At 41.3% G+C, this 25,006-nt stretch overlaps 1 protein-coding gene across 10 annotated transcripts in view; it reads left to right on the forward strand.

The window, feature by feature from the left end:
• The window catches only part of yipf6 (Yip1 domain family, member 6), a 798,052-nt gene extending 773,665 nt beyond the window's left edge, over positions 1-24,387 (forward strand). Inside the window, exon 8 of one of the 10 annotated variants that reach the window (XR_007936388.1) lies at positions 24,364-24,387. The gene's annotated coding sequence lies outside the window, so the exon portion shown is untranslated. Of the gene's footprint in view, positions 1-24,331 lie in introns of all 10 variants that reach the window. The other 9 variants (XR_007936389.1, XR_007936387.1, XR_007936386.1 and 6 more) reach the window with 9 other exon arrangements.
• Positions 24,388-25,006: the final 619 nt, after the last annotated feature.

Below are 25,006 nucleotides of genomic sequence, written 5' to 3' on the forward strand. Positions count from 1 at the left end.
TGGTGACAACGTGAGAAAGAAGACATGAAAGTCTTTTTGGATGTCAGGGTGTCAAAGGAGTACCCACCCAGCAGATGCCCGGCCCTGGGCTCTGATTCCCCTGAGGCCGTCTATATTGATTTTTTTCTGGTGCCAGTGAAGTTTCGGCTTGTACTGTCTAACTTTAGGGCTTTATAACTAGGTGGTGAAACAACTCAAAGAGGCGTAAGCAGCATTCAGTCATTCAGTGGACTTTGATGCCTTTTGAAATTGGGTGTTCGTCACACGCTGAATTGCCCACGGGCGGCACGGTGACACGGCCACTTTACGCCTCATCGCCTGTCTTCGATCTGGGACCGTCTGTACAATTCTCGCGTCATCCACATGCTCGCACGGATTTTTCTCCCAAAATCTCGGCTTCCGTTCCCTTTTAAGTTAAATAGTCCCTCTAAACTGACCTGCGTGAATGAATGTGCCTTGCCTTCATGGACTGGAGCTGTGTCCAACCTTGGCCCCTGCCTTCCACTCCATGTCGCCGGCAACGGCTCTCATATCTCACAATGCCAAAATGTGAGATCATAAGTGGATGGAAAACCTTCATGTTGTTTCCTTGCCACGCACTCTCACACGGGCTCTATATTAAATATCAGGATATTGCGCTGCAGTTTTGACTCCACATACGGAATCGCGGTGTTGAGATGGAGCCAAGAGTCCCGTCGTGTATCCAATGCAGAAAAACCTGTTGCAAAATATTATCTTTGGCTTCTTCGCACTCACCTAATAAATGCTCGCTCGTGTTTGACAAAGACCGATTTTGAATCTCTTCCCAACACTAATCATTCACTAGAGAGTCATTCTGAAACAAGGACACGAAAGAGAGAGAATAAAATTTCTATTTTGAAAATTATGAGGGCTGTGGAGCGCCTATGATTTCCTACCGTTACTTAACGCCATCTGCTTGCCGCTGAAGTTTGTATGTGGGATCCCACATAATTCTATATGCATCCAGAAGATTCCCGAGGACGACCCTTCTCTCGGACAGGAAGGCCACAATGAAAGCAAAGCAGCGCATTAAAATCTTCCGGACAACAGATGAGGGGCATGCCATGACTCGTGCTTAGCTCCATACTTACCTAGCACTTTTATCTAAAGTGACTTACATATCATAATGTTACAGTCCCGTATGCAGTACAATGTTAGCGCTGGCAGGTTAATGACTGACTCAGGGTCACATCAGGAAATCCTGCTGGGTACTGAAACGGCAAATTGAAGGATTACAATCCAAAGCTTTAGCCACTAGGCCAAGCTGCGGACAGCATTCATTTAACTCTGTGGTTTCAATCGGACCAGCGTAAAATGATTTATTCATGCTGAAAAGCCTTTTAGAAGTCAATGTCAAATATGCACAAGGCTTAACAATTATTAAACTACTTTTTCCACTGCCAACGTCGAAACTGAAACGAATGTTTAAAAAACACAAATGCAAAAAACAAAGATGTTAGTGTTCAGTGCAAAATCGAAATGTATTGAACATATACATTCAATTGTTAAATAATCAAAACTTTTGCGAGAAATTAATGTTTTTGCGATAACTTAATATTTTAACTGTTGTGGGAAAGAACTTTCACTTAATGAAACTTCTTCATGAGACGTTCACCAAAATGGCCGGCAGGTGGCGATCTCGTCTAAGCCGAGCGTGTAGACTCCTTTTTTTTTTTTTTTTTTTAATGAGAAATCGAGACAATTAACGTGGCCGCTGTGCCCTGTAGTCACAAAAGAGATATGTCGACAAACTGAAATAATTGTTCTTTTTTAGATCCTCAATTTCCCGCAAAACTTTTGAAATATTATTATTAATAATAATAATCATAATAAAGGTAATAATCTTCTAAAAATAATAGAAGATACCGCACAACGCTTATATCAGAAATTAAATGATGTGGAGATACTTCTGCATGATGACTCTCTCTCTCTCTCTCTCTCTCTCTCTCTCTCTCTCTCTCTCTCTCTCTCTATATATATATATATATATATATATATATATATATATTTCTAGCACACATATATAATAAGTAAATAATGAGAATACGGTTAATGATCCGTTATACTGTTAGCGTGCTGTCCCAACTAGTATTCAGTATGCACAATGTAACACTTGATGAAGAATAATCAAGGCAAATATTAATACACAGTAAAAGAGTTTAATTAAACAAAACAACAGCAGCAATTAAGCAAAGCTTTTGAGGAAAAACAAGGTTGCGAGCAGAGTTGCATAGATTTAATTTTCACGCAAGATGATCGCGCGGCGATAAATAAATCCTAAGGGACAGTAATTGAATGCCGCGGTGTATCCGGCTTGCCTCAACCTGCTGAGGATGTGTACGCGCGGATAATAATAATAATAATAATAATAATAATAATAATAATAATAATAATAATAATAATAATAATGGTCACCCCTTCAGATGGTCCTCACACATCTGGTATCCAATTCAGACACATACACAAATGTTTATTTTACTCGAAATGCTTTTATATGGAAACCTGATTGTCATTCGTTAATTAACATAAATTATCCTCCAGTCTGAGCATCTGGATTGATTAAATCATACTGTGTTCAAAGGGAATTGTTACTTTATCGCTCGAATCTAATATTAAAATGTCATGTATGCTATTATCATTATTATTATATGCTTCAAATGGCCCAGCACTCTACATTTAAAACAAAGAAAAGGAGCGCTCTGCTTGTAACCCTTTCGGTTCCAATCTCTCTTCCACGTCTACTTCGAGGTTCAGCCGCTCGGCTTTTCTCTGGAGCAGGCCGAGCGCCTTCGTGTCGTTACGGGGTTCGGCGCAAGAGTCGTCTCTTTGCGGGTTGCTCAGATGTTCTTTTCTGACTATGTACACTATTTTGCACAATTTAGTTTCCTTGACTTAAAAAAAGAAAAGGAAAAAGAGTCTCTTTCCCTAAAAATGCAGTCGTTTCTCCATTGTTTGGAAGAAATAGACGCTGTTATGGCGAGCGAAGAAACAATTGGAAAATATGTTGGAAATTAGAAATTTAAATAGAACAAAACAGTATTACTTTTAAGGTTTTTTTCTTATTTATTTAATTTTTTTTTAGCAAAAATAATCAAAGGATTTCTTGAAAGGGAGGAAATGCAATACTTCGAGTATCTGCGGCGCCTTAGAACTGTTGTTGACATCGATCGGAACCACTGCGCTATCGAGCCCCCAGCTGCAAGAGTGACATTTTGACATCAAAAAGGTTCTTTATCTTTTCTTTTTTTAAGCGCAAACACCACTTTTTTTTTTTTTGGCGAATAACCTCAGCCCGCCACTGCAAAGGTCTGATCTGCTGGCTTGCCACTCTGCATGCCAGGCTAAATCCGTCTGCAAGCCCAGGCCCCTGTGGAAACGATTTTTGACAGTGATATGCCAAAATGCTTATAGCTTCACGTTACAGTTTCAACGGTTTTTGTGTCTGAAATACTACATGCTAGTGCTATACAGATTAAAAAAATTAAAACGAGAATGTCGATGTAGCGATATGAACGGCTGTAACATGTAGGGCGCTATAAAATATCTAACTGAACTTATAGGATCGGTAAGCCTCAAAATAAAGACTGGGTATCATATTATTAACTGATAATCGAAAGGTTAAGAACAAACAGCTCGATTTCAAAAGTTAGCGTTTAGCTGACACAGACAGACAGACAGACATACCAGATAGATAGATAGATAGATAGATAGATAGATAGATAGATAGATAGATAGATAGATAGATAGATAGATAGATAGATAGATAGATAGATAGATAGACATTTTATAAAGTGTAAATATGTAGCAAAACATTCACATTTATAAGTAAGTGAGTTAACTGCAGAAGAGACATGCACTCAAAGGGAAAATATGAGATGCAGACTACAGATAATTACAAAAGAAAAATACTCATTTTGGACATTTCGTTCAGTTTCTGCACTTTTTCACTTTTGTGCACATGCTTTTAGTGCACTGCTATTGTGCAGAAGTTAAGAGTGGGTTACATTTTTAATGCTGGAGTACAAGAAAGATAAACAGGGGGAATGCTAACAATGGGGGTCGTGGGTAAAAGTGCCGTTTGCTGCAGCTTCTTCGTTCCCATAGAAACAGGCAAATGCTTGATGACTTCATTAAACTTTCTGTTAATATCAGCTCAATTACCCCAACCCACCACCACCTTTCGTAGCTCCCCTCCTTAATTTGTTGATTTTTTTTTCTTTTTGTTTTGTTTATTCTTCTCACCCCCATACTGAGTGGTGGTGGGCTTAAGGGTCGGGTCAAGTCAGTGGTCACCTAGTAAAATAGAAATGATGACTTCTTAGCAAAAGCCGTTGTGTCTAGATAGCCCCCCTCTAGCTGCAGGGTGCCCCTGCATTCAGCTCATCTTAGCCATGCTCATATTGCAGTAGTAAATGAAGAATTATCAAGCTGAGAGTCCAAGATATACTGACAGCATAATTTAAATGTCAATGCTAATTTTCAAATGTATCTGGAAGGTGTAGAAAAAAGAAAGAAAAAAAAAACCTCTGTTGTATTTTCCACACTTTTATTAATAAAGCAGAGTGTTCATAAGTGAATCAGCCAAGAAAGCTAAATACCTTGACTTTTATGAAAGGCCAGAGATAATTTGGAGAGCAGCACAAACAGTTTTGAGCAACGTCTTTGTCAGAATTTGGATGCCGCATTCCATAGATTATGGATAAAAATAGACTGTATATGAAATATAAAAAGTCATTTTACATGATTTCACAAGTTTACTCCATTTAAATAATTGCTTTTATGAACTATCAAATTAGTTTTTATTTCCAATTGTTCAGTTCATTTTGGAATTCTCTGCAGTATACGTAAATACTGAATATGTAAATGTTGAAAGGGTGAGTTACATCACTGTGATCGGTATATAGCAAAACTATAGGCAGTGGTGTCTTACAAACCCCCCAAAGAATGCTGACATTGACCACAGCTTTAAATAAGTTGTGTGTGTGTGTGTGTTTTGGAAAAAGTTGCAGGAGGAGTAAAACATTCAAGCAAAATGTTCTACACTCTTAAAACTAAAGGTGCCAGAGCTGCTCTTCAGAGCAATGCCATACGGGAAACATTTTTGGTTCCACAAAGACTCATTCTTAGGAAGGCCCCAGAAAGAACCTTTACGTATTTAGATCTGTAACAGAGTCCACACAGTAAATAACCATAAAAAGATGGTAACAGATTTGTGAAGTACTAATGGGTCCTAATTTTGAAAGGACTCAAACTGTGTACAGTAACACAGACTAAGTCCTTGTTTTCTTAATCTGCTAATGTCTGCATGGCTTGGTAGCCTACCATACATTAATGATTTCATTTATTTTTAGTGTACATATTAGTAAGGGGGGCGGGACGGTGGCGCAGTGGATAGCGCTGCTGCCTCACAGTTGGGAGACCTGGGGACCTGGGTTCACCAACCAGGTCCTCCCTGCATGGAGTTTGCATGTTCTCCCCGTGTCTGCGTGGGTTTCCTCCGGGCGCTCCGGTTTCCTTACACAGTCCAAAGACATGCAGGTTAGGTGGATTGGTGATTCTAAATTGGCCCTAGTGTGTGCTTGGTGTGTGGGTGTGTTTGTGTGTGTCCTGCGGTGGGTTGGCACCCTGCCCGGGATTGGTTCCTGCCTTGTGCCCTGTGTTGGCTGGGATTGGCTCCAGCAGACCCCTGTGACCCTGTGTTCGGATTCAGCAGGTTGGAAAATGGATGGCTGGATGGATATTAGTAAGGTTTTCAAAGCACAAAGAACCAGCTCAATAGCCAAAGAACCCATCCCAGATTGAAATTGTACTTTGTCAAGCAATGGGGCTACGAGGAACCACACAACCCAGTAAAGAATCATAAAGTGCTATTAAAGAATCAGGATGTTTAAGAATGATGTGGGACACCTCAAATAGCTTACAGCAACGTTTAGCTATCCACAATGGCAGCTTATCAGTTTCCACAGTCTACATATTTGTCTCTTAGATATCTTCTTTGTCTTAGAGATTTACTGTGTTGCCTTTTTAAATTATCTTCCTAATTAAATAAATACATAAACAAATACAAAGGTAGGGTGTAAGGTATATAGAACAATTCACAGATTGTACCTAAATACATACATGCATACATATTGGAAAGCACTATAATAGTTAGGTAAATAGCTAATATATAACAGAGATAGATAGATAGATAGATAGATAGATAGATAGATAGATAGATAGATAGATAGATAGATAGATAGATAGATAGATAGATAGATAGATAGATAGATAGACAGTAAAAAGTGCCTTGTTTAGCATTACATCTCCTTCAGTCTAGCATTATGGGTTTGAATCCTATGCTTGCTTTTTGCCTAAATGGCATTAGCATGTTCTTCCTGTGTCTGGGCGTTTTTTTTCTCTTTATTTAACTCCCGTTTATTTGTCTGTTCCCAAAGATCTGTGTGTGGGTTTAACTAGTAAACCTAAAAACAATCCCATGTGGGTGTATGTATAGGTGTGCCATGCTATTAACAGGCACCTCATCCAGGACTTTTCCCTGCCTTGTGCCCGGTTCATCCAGGATAAGCTCCTGTTTTCGATATCCTTAGAGTGAATTTAGCAGGTTTAGGAATATAATGTCCTGTTATTTAACTATGTAACATGTATATCAAAAGGAGGGGGCTATCTGTTTGCTATGTTGATCCTGCTGGTTCTTACCATTTCTGGCCTTATGGACTTCTGCGTCCAGTGACCCTGTTCCAGAGCCACTCTAGAATATGGACAGATGGTCATAAATGACCCTTGAAGTATAACGTAGCAGTGATGTGCACTGTGCTGCCCAAGTCTAATTTGCACTCCATTAACACGTTAACATTACATCAGTAGGATTACGTATGTAGTAAGCCCATGCCTTGACTCAAATGTATCTCTAAAAGAAGACTATCTGTACCACAGTATCACAATATTTTCCAGAATCACAGTTTGCACTTCACTTTAGAATGTGCGTTCTTCGTCTGAAGGCCCACGGCCTACTCCGTCGCTCTGCCGCTTGTCGACCGTTTTGTCATTATCCTACAAGCTGAAGGACACCAGCTTGGACCGCCATGCTCCTCACGGCTGTCTGAGGACAGAACGCCTCGCACTGCCTTGCCGGTCCAGCGCTGTCTGCCCGAGGCTGTCCTCATTGTGATGGGCACCACTGATAATAAGACAGGAGGCGCCAGCTGATTCGATTAGTCTGAGGTCCGTTCCAGTGTATGCCTCACTTTTTAAAACGAGAGGATACTTGACTGTAGTGGAGGGAAGCCGGGCAGCGGTTGATACTGGATGTAGAAAATCTGAAACCCGAGAAGAGTAAAAAAAAGTACCTAATGGAGCCTTTCCACTTCTTCTCCTTAATGTGACATCGCCCAAGAGACCGATACATTATGGAAAGGTTTTATATTTGTCTAATTCCGTTGACCTGGAAAACTGCCGAGTCATAAATGTTTTAAACTCTGTTTTTTTTTGGATCGCTCAGTGTATAGAATGACGTTTAAAAGCCTTTATTATTACCTAATATCTTTTTGACAGTCCGAGCGCATCGATCTTTTTTTTATTCTATTGTATTTTAACTAACGAGTTTATCCTGGGAAAGAAAAAAAAAGCATTTTCCGAGGTTGCGCGTCCACGATTTGTCACTTTTGCGTAAGTGCGCGTTGAGCTGACAGCTCTCCTCACACGCACGCTCACACGCACTCTAAACATGAACACTCCTAGCTCTCACATACGCGCGCGTTCTGTAGATAAACACATTTTTCGCTCACACACACACACGCGCGCGCGCCCTGAAGAAGAATACACCAGTCACGCGCTCACACCATAGAGATGAATACACTAGTCGTACTCGCGCATTCCACACAAGTAAGTGTGCCCTGGCGTCCCGTTCGGTGCTGGTTTCTTATCTTGCGCTTGAAGTTGCCAGGATTTTTCTTTGAATGATTGCTAGTGGCCGTTTATACTTTGTAAACGCTCGTTAACAATTCTTTATTTTTCTACAGCCTGAAAGTGAAGCCTGCAAGCTCACAGACCTCATTCGTCAGGCATTTTGAACCCTTGCCCCTCCACCATTTCTTATATATAGTTAACAAAGACAACAAAGAAAGAAACAACTGAGCGCCTCACTAATTAATGCCTGTTGAACTGCTTGCTGGCAAGAAGGCTCCCGATGTCAGCATACAGTTTTGTCTGCGTGTTTTCTGCACGCACAGCTTTGTCTTTTCATCCCATTCCCGTTTTACTTGTTTTATTATGCCGCACATGAAAATTACGGGATGAAACAATAATTGGAGGCTGGTGGGTGGTACTGCCATTCTGTGCTCCTCATTAAACAAAACAATCTTTTTTGCACTCCGTCAACTCGGGGCGGACGGACCCCAAGGCTGGAAAAGCGGGTCGAGCCGTCAAGCCCAGAGGCTTTGCCCTTCCTGCCCACCTCCAACTGCTCTCAGTGGTTAGGAACGAGTCGTGCAGGGCTTTTCAGAATTGGCAGCCCCTCTGAGAGCAAGTCCTCACTTCGCTAACAAAGTCAGGCTTGTTAATGTTAATTATTCTGTACCGCAACAGTTTTCGGAAGGGGGGGTAGTTGGATCTGTGCAGAATGAAATCCCGGCGGGGAGTGCACATTTCATACATTGTGATGGTCGAGAAGAGCAGACTTTCTTCCCCCGAAAACATTTGGAGAGGATCCAGAACGCAGACTTTTGAACACACCCACCAATCTGCATCTCTGTAGTGTGCTTTGTGTGTGTTATTGTTGTGTTTGTGCATGGCACTGGGTGCTACTGGCAGTTGATTTGTGTCTTTGGATGTGTGTGCTTGCTACTTTTAATAAGATTCTAAATTTCTTAGTGTGGCTATGTGTGGCCTGTACTGTATATTTATTGTGTTGCTGCTTGTATTAGTGCCTGTGTGCAGACAGAACATTGGCTCAGCTCATAGTACTGCTGCCTCTGAACATTAGCACAATTTTGAAGAGAGCTGGCCATTCAGCCTCAAAATAAGTCCATCCTACTTATCTAGATTGTCCTAAATAACTTCTAGTTGTGATATGAAGGTCTCTAAAGTCTTAATCTCTAACACACTACCTGGTCATTTTGTTAATGCATCTATGGGTCTTTGATTCAAGCTCTGGAGTCCTGGGTTCGAGCAGTCTGAGTTATACAGGTTAGCTTAATTGGTGACTTTAAACTGGTCTTCTGTCCGTGAGCGTGGGTGTCAGTGGCAGTGATACCATCCATCCATCCATTGTCCAACCCGCTGAATCCGAACACAGGGTCACGGGGGTCTGCTGGAGCCAATCCCAGCCAACACAGGGCACAAGGCAGGAAACAATCCTGGGCAGGGTGCCAACCTACCGCAGGACACACACACAAACACACCCACACACCAAGCACACACTAGGGCCAATTTAGAATCGCCAATCCACCTAACCTGCATGTCTTTGGAATGTGGGAGGAAACTGGAGCGCCCGGAGGAAACCCACGCAGACACGGGGAGAACATGCAAACTCCACGCAGGGAGGACCTAGGAATCGAACCCAGGTCCCCAGATCTCCCAACTGCGAGGCAGCAGCGCTACCCACTGTGCCACCGTGCCGCCCTGGCAGTGATACCGTGAGGGCATAATTCTTTGCATTTATATAGCGCTTTTCTCAAAGCACTCAGCAATTGAAGGTTAAGGGCCTTGCTCAAGGGCCCAACAGAGCAGAGTCCCTATTTGGCATTTATGGGATTCGAACTGACAATCTTCCGATTGCCAGTGCAGATCCCTAGCCTCAGAGCCACCACTCTGCCCTGTGACCCTGTACTGTAATCGAAAAGGCAGCTCCAAAAATGCAAGAATGAAAGGCTGTATTTTAGTCCTAATTTAATTATAGTGGTCAAATCCATCCATCCATCCATCAATGCATCCGTCCATCTTCCTAACCCGACATGTGCAGTGTATGTAAGTGCTTATGCACATCTGGCCATTAATTGTGTCTGCTTGACAACTTGAGTGAGAGTCTACATATGGATGTTTGTTTCTTTGTATTTCCAGTGTGCTTTTCTCTGTTAGCCTATTTGTTTGCGGCTTTGTGTTTGAAGCTGTACTGTATATTTATTCGGACACTGGTGTGTGTGTGGTAGTTTCTTTTGAGTGTTTGTTTGTGTGCTTGCATGTCTAGCGTTTGTGTCTTGGTGATACAAGACACATTAGTTATTTGTTCCTCTAGCTTAACTAGTGTTTGTGTGTATTGGGGAATTTGTGTTAGCACAAGCTTGTTTGTTTGATACTGTATATTTGCTAGTACTACTACTAATAATAATAATACATTTTATTTATATAGCGCCTTTCCCATGCTCAAGGCACTTACAGAATATAAGAAAGAATGGCAGGGTATACAGTATATAGCATTGTACAAACCAGATAAATAAATAAAGAAGATTACAACAGTGATTTCAGAGAAAAAGCCTAACAGACAACATAATTGATGGTCTAGCACACACACATAGAGGTTACATGAGCATCTTGACAGAGAAGTAAACTGAGAGAAGGGTAATAAAGTCAAGTAGAGCTAAAAGCCTTCCTGAACAGATGAGTTTTGAGTTGTTTTTACTAGTGTGTAAAGCACAGTGCATTAGCTCCAGAGTCCTGTTTCTGCCCCATGTTTGCATGGGACTGGTGATTTTAAACTGCCCTTCTTTTATTGTGTGTGTTTGCTGCTTCTCTATGTATGTATGCAGTGTACAATGTATTTATTCATTTATTACTTTACAAAAAAAGTTCTAATCTATCTATTAAGTGGTTGTCGTATATTGTATAGCTTGTTTGTTAATGTCTTTGTATTTATTTTTGAGTTTTTAAAAGTGTGTATCAACTTACAAGTTACTACTTGTTTGCATTTATTTGTGTGTGTTACTGTTTTGAACTGCAGAGGGCGATCTTGAACAGGCCCTCAACCAAAAAAAATGGCACAGACAGAAGACAACATGCTATGCAAAAGGGGACTTGCTGGTATCGGGTAGGTTAAAACCAACAAAGAGTGAAGAGAATCAGGAAAACACATTATAGAAGAGAAACCTCACCTCATTCTCTATAAACACACCACACCATGCCACTTTGCCCCTTGACTCCTGCCTTGTCCCAGACTGTGTCTTCCTTCCCTGCACTCCTTGCCTCTTCTGCACATTGACTCCAAGTTAACTTGACTGCTTTTTCAAAGGATTCCCAAGAATTCAATTGCGGTCGAGCTCAACTGACTGCCATGTGGTCCGGGGCTGTCCTTGATCCCCTAGTAGGCATGCACATGTCCCAGTAAAGAGTCAAACATTTCTAATGTAAAGCCCAGCACTGCTTCCTGCTATGCATAAGTAGCCAAGAATACTAACTGCTGGCCTCCTGAACTTCTTCAGCAGCCTTTAACTCCCTTAATTTCTGACCTGTGTACAGCCCCCTTTACCTTCTAGATGACATCCCATGTATGTGGCAATTCAGCCCAAACTCTGGACAAGAAAAAAAACCCTGCAGTGCCTCCCTACTCCCTTCCCCCTGTGACACTGTGTGTTTGCGTGGAGAAGGAGTACAATGTCTCTATTAGTCTCTGTGTATAGCATTTTTGTACCTGTTTATTAACTAATATGCATGTCATGCACTTTATATTTGCCATTGTCTCTGTATTTAAGGACATAAGAAATATGACAAACAAGAGGAGACCATTCGGTCCAATAAGCCAATTTGTTTAGCTAATAGCTAAATTGTCCCAATATCTCATCCAGATTCTTCTTAAAGGTGGTCAAGGTTTCTGCTTCAGCTACATGCCGCGGTAGTTTGTTCCAGAGTCTCACAACTCTTTCTGTAAAGAAGTGCTTCCTGGCTTCAGTCTTAAATGCACTTTTCTTTAATTTCCAGTGATGTCCTCGAGTATGTGATTCACTCTTAAAGTGAAAGAATTTTGCTGGATCTACTTTATCAATGCCTTTGAAATTTTAAATACCTGGATTCAGTTCCCAAGGTATCTCCTCTACTCGAGACTCAGCAGATTTAATTCTCTGAATCTGTCAGAGTAGGTCATGTCCTTAAGTCCTGGGATGCACTTGGTGGCTCTCCTCTGCACAGCTTCATGTCCTGCTATGTCTTACTTGTAGTGTGGTGACCAGAACTGCACACAATGCTCCAGATGTGGTTCTTGAGTGTGTTATATAGTCTAAGCATAATGCCCCTTCATTTATATGCAGCAGTTTTATGCTATAACCTAACATTGTATTTGTCTTCTGTACATTAATTAGAATAACCAAAACTGCACAGAATACTCCAGATGTGGTCTTATGAGTGCATTATATAGTTTAAGAGCAACATCCCTTGGCTTAAATTTAACAGTTTTAATGATATAACCTAACATTTTATTTGTATTTGTTTGTGCGCTTATTGCTGTGTATTCACTTGTGTGTATGTGGACACAAATTGTGTTTTTGTGGATGTTAGTTAGTATATGTTTGCTAGTGTGTGTATAGTATTTAATTTGTTTGTTAGTGTCTTTTTATGTATGTGTGTGTGGTATACGAACAGAAGAAATTTAACAAACGAGAGGAGACCATTCAGTCTATCAAGCCCACTTGTTTAGCTCCTAGCTAAGCTGTCCCACTATCTCCTCCAGATTCTTCTTAAAGGTTGCCACGGTTTCAGCTTTAATGCCACGATTTGGTAGTTTGTCGCAACTTCCCACAATGCTTTGAGTAAAGTACAACATATTTATTAGCTTTGTCATATTCAACATACAGCAGCGTATGATTGCTACTTTTCCTAAACTAGCGTGCAGTCTACAATTTATTACTTTGCGTTTTGGCATACAGTATGTTTCTGTATTTGTTCCTGTGTGTGTATGTGTAAGTTGTGTACAAAGTACTGTGCTGCATTTATTAATGTCCTTGCACATGCTTGTATATTTGTTATTGTATAATAATTGTTGTTTGTGTGTTCTGTACAGTATAATTGGCAGTGTGTTTGTGTGTGTTACACTTCTACTTTTTAGTGTGTTTGTTGTTATGTTGATATAATGTGTTTGTCTGTTTATAGAATGTGACAGTGTGTAGAGCTTTGCGTTTTCTTTAAAGGTAAGTGTTGCATCATGAGCATGATAATTATATTTCATAAAACCACTTTAACTTGAGTAAGAGATTGGCAAGCCAAAACCTTATTTGGCTGCCGTTGGGCATGAAACAGAACCACACCCTGCGCCTGGGCACCAATATAGGTGCACACAGGTAAAAGGCAGTTTTTGTACCCCATATGTCTGCATGAACCTCATATAGAATTAAGGTCCTTCTAGCCTCTCTGTAATGATGTTGTTGGCCCTTGGGAGGAATGAGTCAAATTACCATTTGTGAAGCCCCCTTGTTGTAAGTATTGAAAGAGTGGGTAGAAGGCACAGCGCTGCAGGGTGCTGTCATCCTCCTCCTGACTCATTGCTTGTTTCTTTGTACTAAAACTTCATTTGCAGGTCAAGACACACTTACATAAATTAAAGAGAAACCTCACAGTGTAACACTATGACGGATCAGTAACAATGGTTCACGTTTTGAGCTCCACGAGTTGGTCCATCTTTAGACATCTACAGAACAAAAATGTGGATCTCATGAGAGAAGGACTTGAAGCAGATTAGGGTGCCACTGAATGAGCCACTGTTGGGGGCCTACACTAGGCACAGCAAAATGACTCACTAGTACTTCTAAATTAATTGATGATAGACATAGTGTCAGGAATTGCAGAAGAATTCCATGACACTCTCTGTTCTTGAGGAAGACATCCATAGGATGGACAAAAGGATTTAGTGCCTCCATCTAGTCTGTGACTTGTGCTCCAGACATTTCAATGGTGGCAGCAGTCCTACCAAGACTTATTTACTGGAGGTATGAACACATAATTCTAGGTGATTCTTCCAAAGTAAATCTTGGTGAATAAATACCAAGACATAAAATCCCAGCTAGAACTTTTAAGGTGCTGCAAGGCCACCCTGCCAGCTAGAGTCTCCGTTTATGTTCTTCATCCTTGGCCTGTCCAACTGTGCTCCATTTGTACTTTTTAATCTGCACTCCCTGAAGCAACCACGGTGTCCCTAGTGAATTAGACCTTGGCCATGAACTTCACATATTTGAATGTTTCAACTTGTGGCCAGTTTTGTGGTCTCACTCCCTAAGGCCAAAAAGGCAATTTGAAATTATTAAGCAATTGTGCATGAGGCACCTTCATTTTAATGCAAGCATTAAAGCATTGAAATCCAAGCAGCTGTTCTGAGCTCTCGCCGCCTTCTGTCCTACAAGCAATTGTATTTAAACAGAGAATGACAGACGAAAACAGACAGGGCGCAAATGGGAGACGTTGCAGCGCACTTGCACAAGGCGGCAAGGCAGAGCAGTGATCCAAATCTCTCTCTGGCGTGGTAGACATTTCCCAACCAGGCTGCTGCTGCTGCTGTTTTTTTTTTGTTTTTTTTTTTTACCATTTGCGGCTCTGTGGAAAGGCAGTGGCATTAATTAACAAAAAAGCTGCTGATACAATCAGCCCTTCTGGTGCCAGCCTGCCAGTGCTGAGAGCAAGGTGTGGGAAAAAAAGGCCTGTCCACAGCATCCACAAATATTTGGTCCTTTAGTCACTGCTCTCTTATCCACTTTTAATCTTTCTTTCTTTATTTTCTGTCTGCCTCTACCAGTCATTCACATCAAACTACGAAATTCATTGAGGGCAGAGCTGACATTCACTCTTGGCTAAATTGGAGCTTAGAGTCTTTCTTCAGCTTGTCATGTTTTAGCTGGGTTCTTAAATGTAGTTTTTATTTCTTGTGATCTTTCTTTTAATTATTGTTACTGTCTATGCTATGCTTTTTGACCATATTTATGTTATATTTTGTTTATTTATTATTTATGTTCTGTATGTATTTTCCTTCTTTTGTTAGTGTGCCCTGTTCCCTTTATGCAGAGTTGGAGGAGGCGGGACCGCCATGACGTAATTTACTTCAAGCAGAGGATTATGCCCCCCAGATCAGTATGGAGTGTTGTATTTGAAGCTTCTTACCACATTCTACAGCGACACCATCAAGAGCATTCTGACCAGCTGCATCACTGTCTGGATTGGTGACTGCAGTGTCTCTGATCGTAAGGTTCTTCAATAGTTCACACAACAGCAAATATCACTGGGTCCTCTCTGCCCTCCATTAAGGACAGTTCTACTCCAATTTCCTCGTGTGTTTGGCTTTTATTTTGTTAAAAAAAATGTAAGGCACTTTGAAATAAAATCTGTTTTTATGAATGTCTCACAAGTAAATATTTAATACATGATTTGAATAAACCACAAGAGCCTGAAATCATGAAAAACAAAGAATAAGAACATTTTCAGCAACAAATTAATGTAATATGAACATCATTTTGAGGCAGCATGGTGACACAGTGGTCAGTGGTGCCAGCTCACAGGTCCAGGGGATGTTGATTCTGGCATTGCCCTTCATCCCACTGTGGCTGTCTAGCTTCTTACTACTAATGGTTAGATAAATAGATAATTAGTGAAAGACACTATATGATAGATAGATAGATCGATAGATGGCCCTTTATTTGTCCCAATGGTAAGTCTAGCTATTTACCACACAAACGAGGTGAGACACAAAAATAACCCGACTGGGCTTGGGGCTTTCTTGGAAAACCATCTGGAAGTCAGCCGAACGTGAATCATAGAACTATATCCTCTTCTACACACCCTCTCAAACCGCCAATCGGCTAGGTATATCCTGTGAATAGCCCAGTCAGTATTTGCACAACAATTGCTACACGAGTTGCCGCTATAATGTCGTCAGGTGAAAATAATTGAACAGCAAATCAAAATCAAATTTCTTGCGAAATTGAACAAAACGGCCACAGAAACTTATGAAATGATAAAAACAGTGTACGGTGATAAGTTGGTCTTGCACACAAGTTTTCAAGTGGCACAAACATTTCAAGGAAGGACAAGAAAATGTGGAAGACATTCAACAGCCAGATCAAAATCGGGGTGGGTGCTTCACCAAGACAACGCTCCTGCGCACGATGCTTTTTCCATAAAGCAGTTTTTGACTGACAAAAAACATTCCTGTCCTCGATCATCCTCCATATTCGCCCGATTTAGCTCCCTGTAATTTTTGCTTGTTCCCAAAAATCAAAAGTGACCTGAAGGGAACACATTTTTCTTTAATGGATGAAGTGAAGACAGAAACGGCAAGCTTTGTTAAGGAGCCTCAAACAAGAAGACTTCCAGCACTGTTTCAATCAATGGAAGATACGTATGGAGCGGTGTAGAGATCAGGAGAGGGAGTATATAGAAAGTGACAATGTTTATAATGCTGTAATTCATCAATAAATTTTTTTTTTACCATTCCAGTTATTTTTGTATCTCACCTTGTACAGTAGATGTAGACATATATGTAAAGATATTGAATATATGATGTCATGGTGCAAATCCTGCACAAATCTAAGAAGCTGGTGGTTCTGTCTAGTTTATTATAATAGTCTCTTATGTTCTATTGGTGCTCTCTGATGTCTTACTACTAACATATATTGTATCACTTGAGTGTGCTCGGCAAGTCCCTAATGGGGACTGACTTTATGGTTCACAGAGAAGCAAATAGATATTACATAGTCATTAACCTGCTTTCTGCACACAACCCCACAATGGAGGAAATCCTCCATTAAGACGACCACTGTCATCACTTCTGCTTTGCCCTCAGCTCTCAACACTGATGTCAGACCGCCCAATGGAACAGGATGTCATATGAAGAACTGGTGTAGACCATGTGTTTACAAGTTTGCGAAATGTTTTTCAACATCTTTTGCCCAAACAACCATTAAATGTGCATTTCCCCTGTGGCACCCCAAGCATTTATATGCCCAATTGTTTCCCTTTTTTGCAGTTGTCAGAGTGGCCTGTAATACTCACAATTCCTGTAACTTGGATTTGAGTCCCAGCCCAGTCATTATCTTCTGACCAGCTGTATACCAGGGTCAATGGGGTGGCACAGAGGGAAAGATAAATTTGAACCGACACAGAGAAAAGGAAGCCTTTTCATCCTGAGATTTCCCCCTGGTACTCTGGGCTTCAGTCTGCGTGATTTTTCCCCTGGTGCTCTGGGTGTCTTCCCATATCCCAAAGGTCTATGTCTTAGGTTAATTGATGCCTCTGAGTTGGACCAATGCATGTGCGTGCCACATGGCCCGACTGCCACCCCATCCAGGGATTGTTCTATGGTACTGGAATCCATGTCCAAGTGGTTTAAAAAAATGAATGGATGAATGCCCAGTCCTGCCCAGTTCCCAGCCTCATCTTAACCAAGAGTGTCTCCAGCCATGAGATCTTCTGCATACAGGACTGGCCTTCATTTCTTTCAATCTATATAAACACTTGGTTACAACATGACATTTGTCAAGGATGCTGAACCTGTGATGTTTTACAAAGATGATCTTAAATGTGTAACAGTTTCTATGGGTGCCATTTCAGAGAGATACTGCTGCTGTAGCTCCATCAGTATGGCACTCAAGTAGTGCTGTGACCAAGGTTCGGAGTGTCTCTGTCCATGAGCAGGACAGCTCAGCAAAGATAGCCAGAAGAATGCCATATGGATGGCTCAATGAGTCATTGCCAAGTGGCCATGATTGTCTTCTACCAGCTTCTTTTTCTCTGTCACTGGACTGTGTTGCAGGACTTGCTGCTAACCTCAAGTTGTTTGTATTTCCTGCCATTGACTTTACTATTGTCAGTTAAATAAGATCTGAAGATGACTCCTCAAGCAGCAAACACTTAAGATTTGAGACAGGAACTGAGTAAGGTGAATGCTCTGGCTGTACTCGAGTTCTGCCATACTGGTGTACAGTACATCCCCATGCCAGGCTGGGAGATGGGAGGTGTAACGTTCCTCACCAGACCTTGGCATTGTGCAGGAATTTCTAGAAAGATGACCCACCTGTTTGTAAGGAGAAGTTATGTGAGAGGTCATATGGCAGCCACTTAAAGACTACCAGGGTGACAAATAAAGGCCCTATTGAAGTTCGAGATTTGGCACTTCACTGCCCACTCCTATGTTTCTTCTCTTGTGCAGTTTCAGACAGCTCACTTCCTTGTCCTACATATTACGGTTGCTGTTTGATCTGCCACGCTCAGCTTCAGCTCCGTTCAGGACATGAGATGTCCTGTCATAAAGTGTAATTATATCATATGCTTAATCAGCCTTTATTTCATCAAACACTCACCAGATTGTCAGCCTCTACAAAGCACTTTGAAGAACACAAACATGACTTGCTTTAATACTTTATTAAACCAGAAAGGGAATTGTTGTTGGGCAAGAGTGACGGTTGATAAAGAACTAGGGCCGTCCAGCAAGTGACATATCATTCTCTTCAAATGCCTAGCAGTCACAGCATAGATGAAGTACAAAATAATAAGACTTCAGGGAATGGAGGAATGATTATAGGGAAAGATACTCCGTGAGAATGATGTGAATGCTGGGGTGCCTACTTGTACTGTTGTGCTGGCAGGTTAGGTTGGTACTTTGTAGGAAAGAGTGACACAACTGACAGGGTAAAAGGATGGACATGATGAATTGGGGGAATCTGGAATGATGGAAGAGAAAGGGAGAATTAATCAAAATGCTTAGACAACTGGGCCATCTGAAGGTTTTCTTTTTTTTTTAGAATCTGTACTCGGGCCGGTGGGTGAAACTGAGGGAACAGAAATTGTTCATAGAGAGAGAAAAGGAAGTAACTGTCTCATCCTAAGATTTTCTCCAGCAACACCAAGTTTAACTGGTACACAAAAATATGCAGGTCACATTCAATAGCAAGTCAAAAGTATAAGTGTACGCTGGGATGGGCAGGTGCCAGATCCAGGGCTAGTCTTCAGTAATGTCAGGGTGGGTGGTGACTCCCAACAATCCACAAACTGGATTAACCATGTCAGTACAATGGATGGATCTGTTTTCCATTTATGGATCTCAGGGCTGGGAATGGATACCCTGGAACTGTATAAGAAACATAAATGGAGACGTGGAGAGGAGCGCACAATGACACGAAGAAAGCTTGGATTTTACTTATCCACCCTAGATGAGTTTATACAGCCCAAATAGCCTCTTGAAGTTGTAGTGTTTTAGATGTTTAACATACAGCAGCCATGCAGGGTCCTTCCTGGCACTCAATGCCTATTGGTGGAGGCTCACAGACTGGTTGCTGTGCCAGTTATAGTTACTGTAGTACAGGGTCAGGGATGCCAAGGCCTGCTTCAATTAGAGTTGTTTATTGCCTTGTGATTTGGCTGCTTGTGATTTAGTAAATGGCACTACCTGCCCAGATGCCCAGAAATGTAGTCACACTGAGCACCAGGCAGGAACCAGCACTTGAAAGGGTGCCAATCAGAGCCACACTCACACTGCCAGCTAAATTAACACAGCAAGTTTTTGGGATGTGGAAGGCTTATGTAGACAGGGGAGAATGTGCCAAATTCATGCAGATGGTGCTCAAGCAGAGGTATAGAAAATGGATGGCTAAGCTGGGTGGTAATTGTTTTAAAAAGTACTTTGTTACGGTGCTCAAGTGAAAGGTGTTGTATAGCAGCCCGTGTGGTACAATGCTGACAATGAAAGGTGCTATATAATATAACACTGAGTAAGATGTGCTTGAATTCCCATGATTTCCCCCTCAAAACTCAATTCTGTCTGACTGCTGCCGCTGTCTCTGCCGCTACTGGCGATCACGCTGGCCTTTTAATCTGCTTGTCACTGGGACACCTGACAGAAAGGGATGAATATTTCAAACCGCCTTCCACCTATTTAGCAGACTCTTCTAAATATTAGTGGGAGCCGCTAAATATTTAAACAGCATCTGAATAATTTCGCAAAGGCAAAGTGGCTGTCAGGATCTCTGGTGGAAGGGCCTGGCACTGGATTAGATAGATAGATAGATAGATAGATAGATAGATAGATAGATAGATAGATAGATAGATAGATAGATAGATAGATAGATAGATAGATAGATAGATAGATAGATAGATAGATAGATAGATAGATAGATAGATAGATAGATAGATAGATAGATAGATACTTTATTAATCCCAGGCTTTGCTGATTCGGCTCCCTTCCCACAATGTCAGACAGACAAATCTGTCTTGGCAGCAACTGATGACGTGTGCCAGGAAGAAGTGGCAAGAGCAACAAATGTTCATCACTTGATGTGACATCTCACCCCTTGCGGCCATTTCAAGATTTGAGCTTCTGGAGTTAGAAACAAAAAGTAACTCAAAACTTGGACATAGGTTTTCCTTCCTTGGACTCGGCCCACTTAGTGGGTGGGGATGCGTTCTGCCTAGGAAGCTGGCTTTAGGCATGACCTGGGTTGGTGGCCGCTATGGTGGAGTGACTGCGACTTTAAAACTTTTCCTGAAACCTGTGGTCCTCCTGAATTGCCAAATAAAAAGCCAAATGAAGGAAAGGAAGCTTACAAAACTAAAATAGAAAACAACCTCACTCAGGGAATGAAATGGCCGTAATTAATGGACTCAAGCAGTCCAGAGCTCAGGTGCTAGAAAGGGATGTGGACAAAGCTAACATCCTCAACCAATTTTTTAGTAGATTTTTCACTCTCATTGCCACCTTCTAATAGTGACTAGTCTCAGAAATTAGGAAAGGCCAGTGATGAGTTCACCTCTGTCCATTAATATGGGTTGTCCATAACTGAAGACCGAAGTAGGAGAAAACCGAGCAAGCTACACACAGGAAAAGCCACTGGACCAGATGGAGTCAGTCCTTGAATTCTTATGGCCTGTGCTGACCACCTTTGTGGTGTCCTCTGTCATCTGTTCAGACTGTCCCAAAGGCACTAGAAAGTGCTGCTGCTGTAGAAAACATCCTACATTGTTCCTGTTCTAAAGAATACAGACACCTCTTCATCTAATGGCTACAGACCAGTGGTACTTACAGCTTACATCATGAAGACTTTTGAGGGGCTGGTCTTGTACCATATGAGTTATCTTGTGATAGACCACCTCAACCAACTGCAGTTTGCCTATCAGACAAAGATTGGAGTGGAGGATACAATTATCTACCTGCTCCACAAGGCTTATTCTCACCTGGACAAAGCTGGCAGCACTGTGAGGATTATGTTTTTTGATTTCTCCAATGCCTTCAGTACCATCCAGCCATCCCTGTTAAGGGGTAAACTCAGAGATAGGCAAGTGAATGACCCTATGGTGTCCTGCATAACGGATTGTCTGTCAGGCAGTTTGTTAGGCTCAAGGACTGTGTCTCTGATATAGGTGTGAGCAACACCACAAGGAACAATTAGATCTCCATTTTTGTTCATCCTGTACATGTCGGACTATAAATATATAACACCGGGTTATGTCACTTGCAGCAATTCTAAAGTGATTCTGTATTTATGGGGTGCATTGGTAAGGGGTTGAGACAGAGGAGAGGAGTGTTTCTTGGCGCAAAGAGAATTGTCTGCATCTCAACATCATCAAATCTAAGAAAGTGCTTATAGACTTTCATGCACCAAAGAACCTCTGTGTCCGGTCACTATCCAAGGAGTGGATGTAGTGGTGATCCACTCCTACAAGTAACTGGGAGTCCACCTAAATAACAGGCTGGACTGGTCCTGTAACACAGATGAACTATAAAACAAAGGGCAGAGCAGGCTGTTCTCCCTCAGAAGACTGTGTTCTTTTAATGTGGAAACTGATATCCTTAACATCTTCTACAACTCTGTGATGGCCAGTGTGGATTACTGCCTGTGGTGTGCCAGGCTGATAAAATCACTTCAAGAGAAGTCCACCAAAATCAACAAGCTAATTAAAAGAGCAGACACAGTTATGGGACACACCCTAAACCTACTGGAGGTTGCAGCAAAGGAGAGAATTTAAACAAAACTGAGTGCCATTATGAACAATGCTGTGTATCCTCTCCATTAAACACCAACACTGAGGACTTTCAGCCAATGAATTGTTAATCAGAAGTGTGTCAAGAAACACTAATGGGGCTCCTTTATACTATCTATGGTAATGTGGTACCTTTTACTATCTATCTATCTATCTATCTATCTATCTATCTATCTATCTATCTATCTATCTATCTATCTATCTATCTATCTATCTATCTATCTATCTATCTATCTATCTATCTATCTATCTATCTATCTATCTATCTATCTATCTATCTATCTATCTTGTTGGATGGGAAACCATTCCCCTGCTAACCCACTGAGTAATAATGGACAGGCCACGCCCTCTAAGGACACATTTATTCCGGGATGGTCCTAGGACAGGTAATCAACAATATCACCCTTAGAATGGAGGCAATATAATGGCCAAAATTAAAAATCAAAATTAAACTGTATTTCAAAAAAATGAGCCCGATGGATACCTAAGGGTATTTAACCCTCCAAAAGATATTCAAAAACAGGAGTCCCTGATAATCACGCAATCATCTGAGGTCAGTAGTTGCCATCATTTTGGAACTTGCTTTTCTTGGTGGAGACCATGTTGTTCAATGTGATGGTGTTGTTGCTGAACAGATACTTACTGCTATAACTGAATGTGAAGAAAATCCTATTTAAGATGGTGGCACAGTACTTGACATTTAAGGATTAGAACAGATTTAAAAACAAGCAACTTCATGGGTACTTTGTTTTAGTTCAAGAAAACTGTGTCAGTCTGGTTTAGGATCCTTCCTCTGACTTTTGAAGTGTTCTAAATTCAACAATTATGTTTAGTCTAGTCTGTAATTTCAGTATCATAGCCATAACATTCCCATCATAATTCGTTCAGGTTTCCCTAGTCAGCTAATGATTTGCACCAAATTCAAAGAGCACTACAGGTAATGTCTGGTGTCACACCAGTGCTGTCTGATCACATTCTGGTACAGTTTTGTGCCACACTGGTGTTTATAATTTTATTTTGATGCTAACATGTGCTGTGTCCCTCTACCCATTTTTCAAAGATTCTGATTTCACAAGTTTAGAGTTGAAGAGACCAAACTGACAATGCTGGGCCTCAGCTTCTTGTGCTTCTGCTTCATTCTACTTCATCTATATTTCTTTGACTTGAAATTCCGAGAACTGGAACGAGCTCACACTTAAGGGTGTTGTGACTGTGCTGTCAATAATGCGTCTATGTCAATAGTCTGTCATCAGTGCTCAGTGGCAGAGATTCTACCCAGTGACCACTCATGCAGGTAGACTTCTACGCAGCCATGGATGTCACATATCAATCTAAGAATGCTGGTAGATTAAATGGAAAGTAACACTATGTCTTCACAAAAGGCAGGAGAAACAAGTCACGCTCCTCAACTTTCATTTTTAATTCTATTTTCAGCCTGTGTCCATAGCAGAAATATACGTAATGAACACTGAGCTGACTTATTCCCTCATGGTACCAGTTGAGACACGGGCATTGTGGTGACATGTCTGTGAGGAGAACAAGCCGGCGGCCCAGTGGCATGCAGACTGAAACAAGATCCCCCTGTGCTCCTCTACCTCCAGCCACTGAGCCGATATCTTACAATTAGCAAGGGTCAGCTCTACTGGCGCAGAGCTCCATGTCGATGTCGACACTCATGTTCTGCACTGGAGCCTAATTGGGCTGAACAGCAGGGCTCTTGGTGAAATTTGAGGCCCTCTTGATTTGGGAATCAAAATGACAAAATCAGAAAGGCTTTATGTGTCTGACTTGCCCTCTGTTTCCTCTCCGTTGTTCTCATGCTGCGCCCATATTTGTTTTACATTTGGGGGACAGGACCAAGACGGGGATGAGGAAAGGGTTGTAACTCAACAACACTATCATGTTATGGTCAGTTAGTATTTAATAAGAACTATTGGTGAAACTGAGGCCATTATTGTCAAGGTGCTTATTGTGATGAGAGCTACGAGGAATGTCTGTTATGTGCAGAGAAAACATTATAAGAAGAAGGCATCACAGAAGTGACAATTAGGTGTAGGAACTCATCCTTCTATCCATCCATCAATCTGTTCATTAATTCAACCATTAAATCTTCCATTTTTGTCCATCCAAACTGAAATACCGTGCTAGCATTTTGTCTCCAGCTCTGGAGAGCGTGTTCAGAAATATGTTGTCATATGTAAAAAATGCCAAGGTAGTGTGAATGAAAGATGAAAATGCAAACAAATGGTACTAGTTTAGATGACAAATGTACTAGATTAGACGAGTCTGAAGTGATGAAAGGCCACATCACTATTTAATACACTACTGTGATTTATCAGGTGACTGTTATGAATGAATGAATGAATGAATGAAGGAAGGAAGGAAGGAAGGAAGGAAGGAAGGAAGGAAGGAAGGAAGGAAGGAAGGAAGGTATATGCATTCAACTACAAAGTCACCCACTGAATTAGTGAACCAGGGAAGAATCAATCCAGTCACTTATTATGACAGACAACTGACTGATCAGTTATGCTATCAATCAATCAATCAATCAATCAATCAATCAATCAATCAATCAATCAATCAATCAATCAATCAATCAATCAAAGCATTTATTGTCTAATAACAACATTCGTAAATTAGTTAATTTTCTGATCTGCTGTTTCCGTGCCATTCAGTCAGCCAATGAATCATTCAATGGACACTCAATGAGGTTGGCTGCCACTCAGCAAGCTGAGAGTATCAGTGGAAGAATGAATCAGTCATTTAGTCTAATGGCCATATGACTGGATGGCGGTGGGACAGCAGACAATAAGCTAAGTGTGTGAAGCGTTTTGGTTGAGCCATCTTTTACAGCATTCCAGCCTTATTGGTACCAGTACGGGAGCTTATGTCACAGCAGTAGAGTGCCAAATGCTCTCCTTCTCTGCTCTGTGTGAAAGGCTGGGGCATTTTCTGCAGCACTGCTCGTGTACAGAGGCCCTGTGTGCCCGCCTCCCTCCATCTCCGCTTGTTTTGTATTATGTATCTGTCAAAACGATTCCGTGAAGCA

This window comes from Erpetoichthys calabaricus, chromosome 12 (genome assembly GCF_900747795.2).
Source record: "Erpetoichthys calabaricus chromosome 12, fErpCal1.3, whole genome shotgun sequence".
Taxonomy (NCBI): Eukaryota; Metazoa; Chordata; class Cladistia; order Polypteriformes; family Polypteridae; genus Erpetoichthys; species Erpetoichthys calabaricus.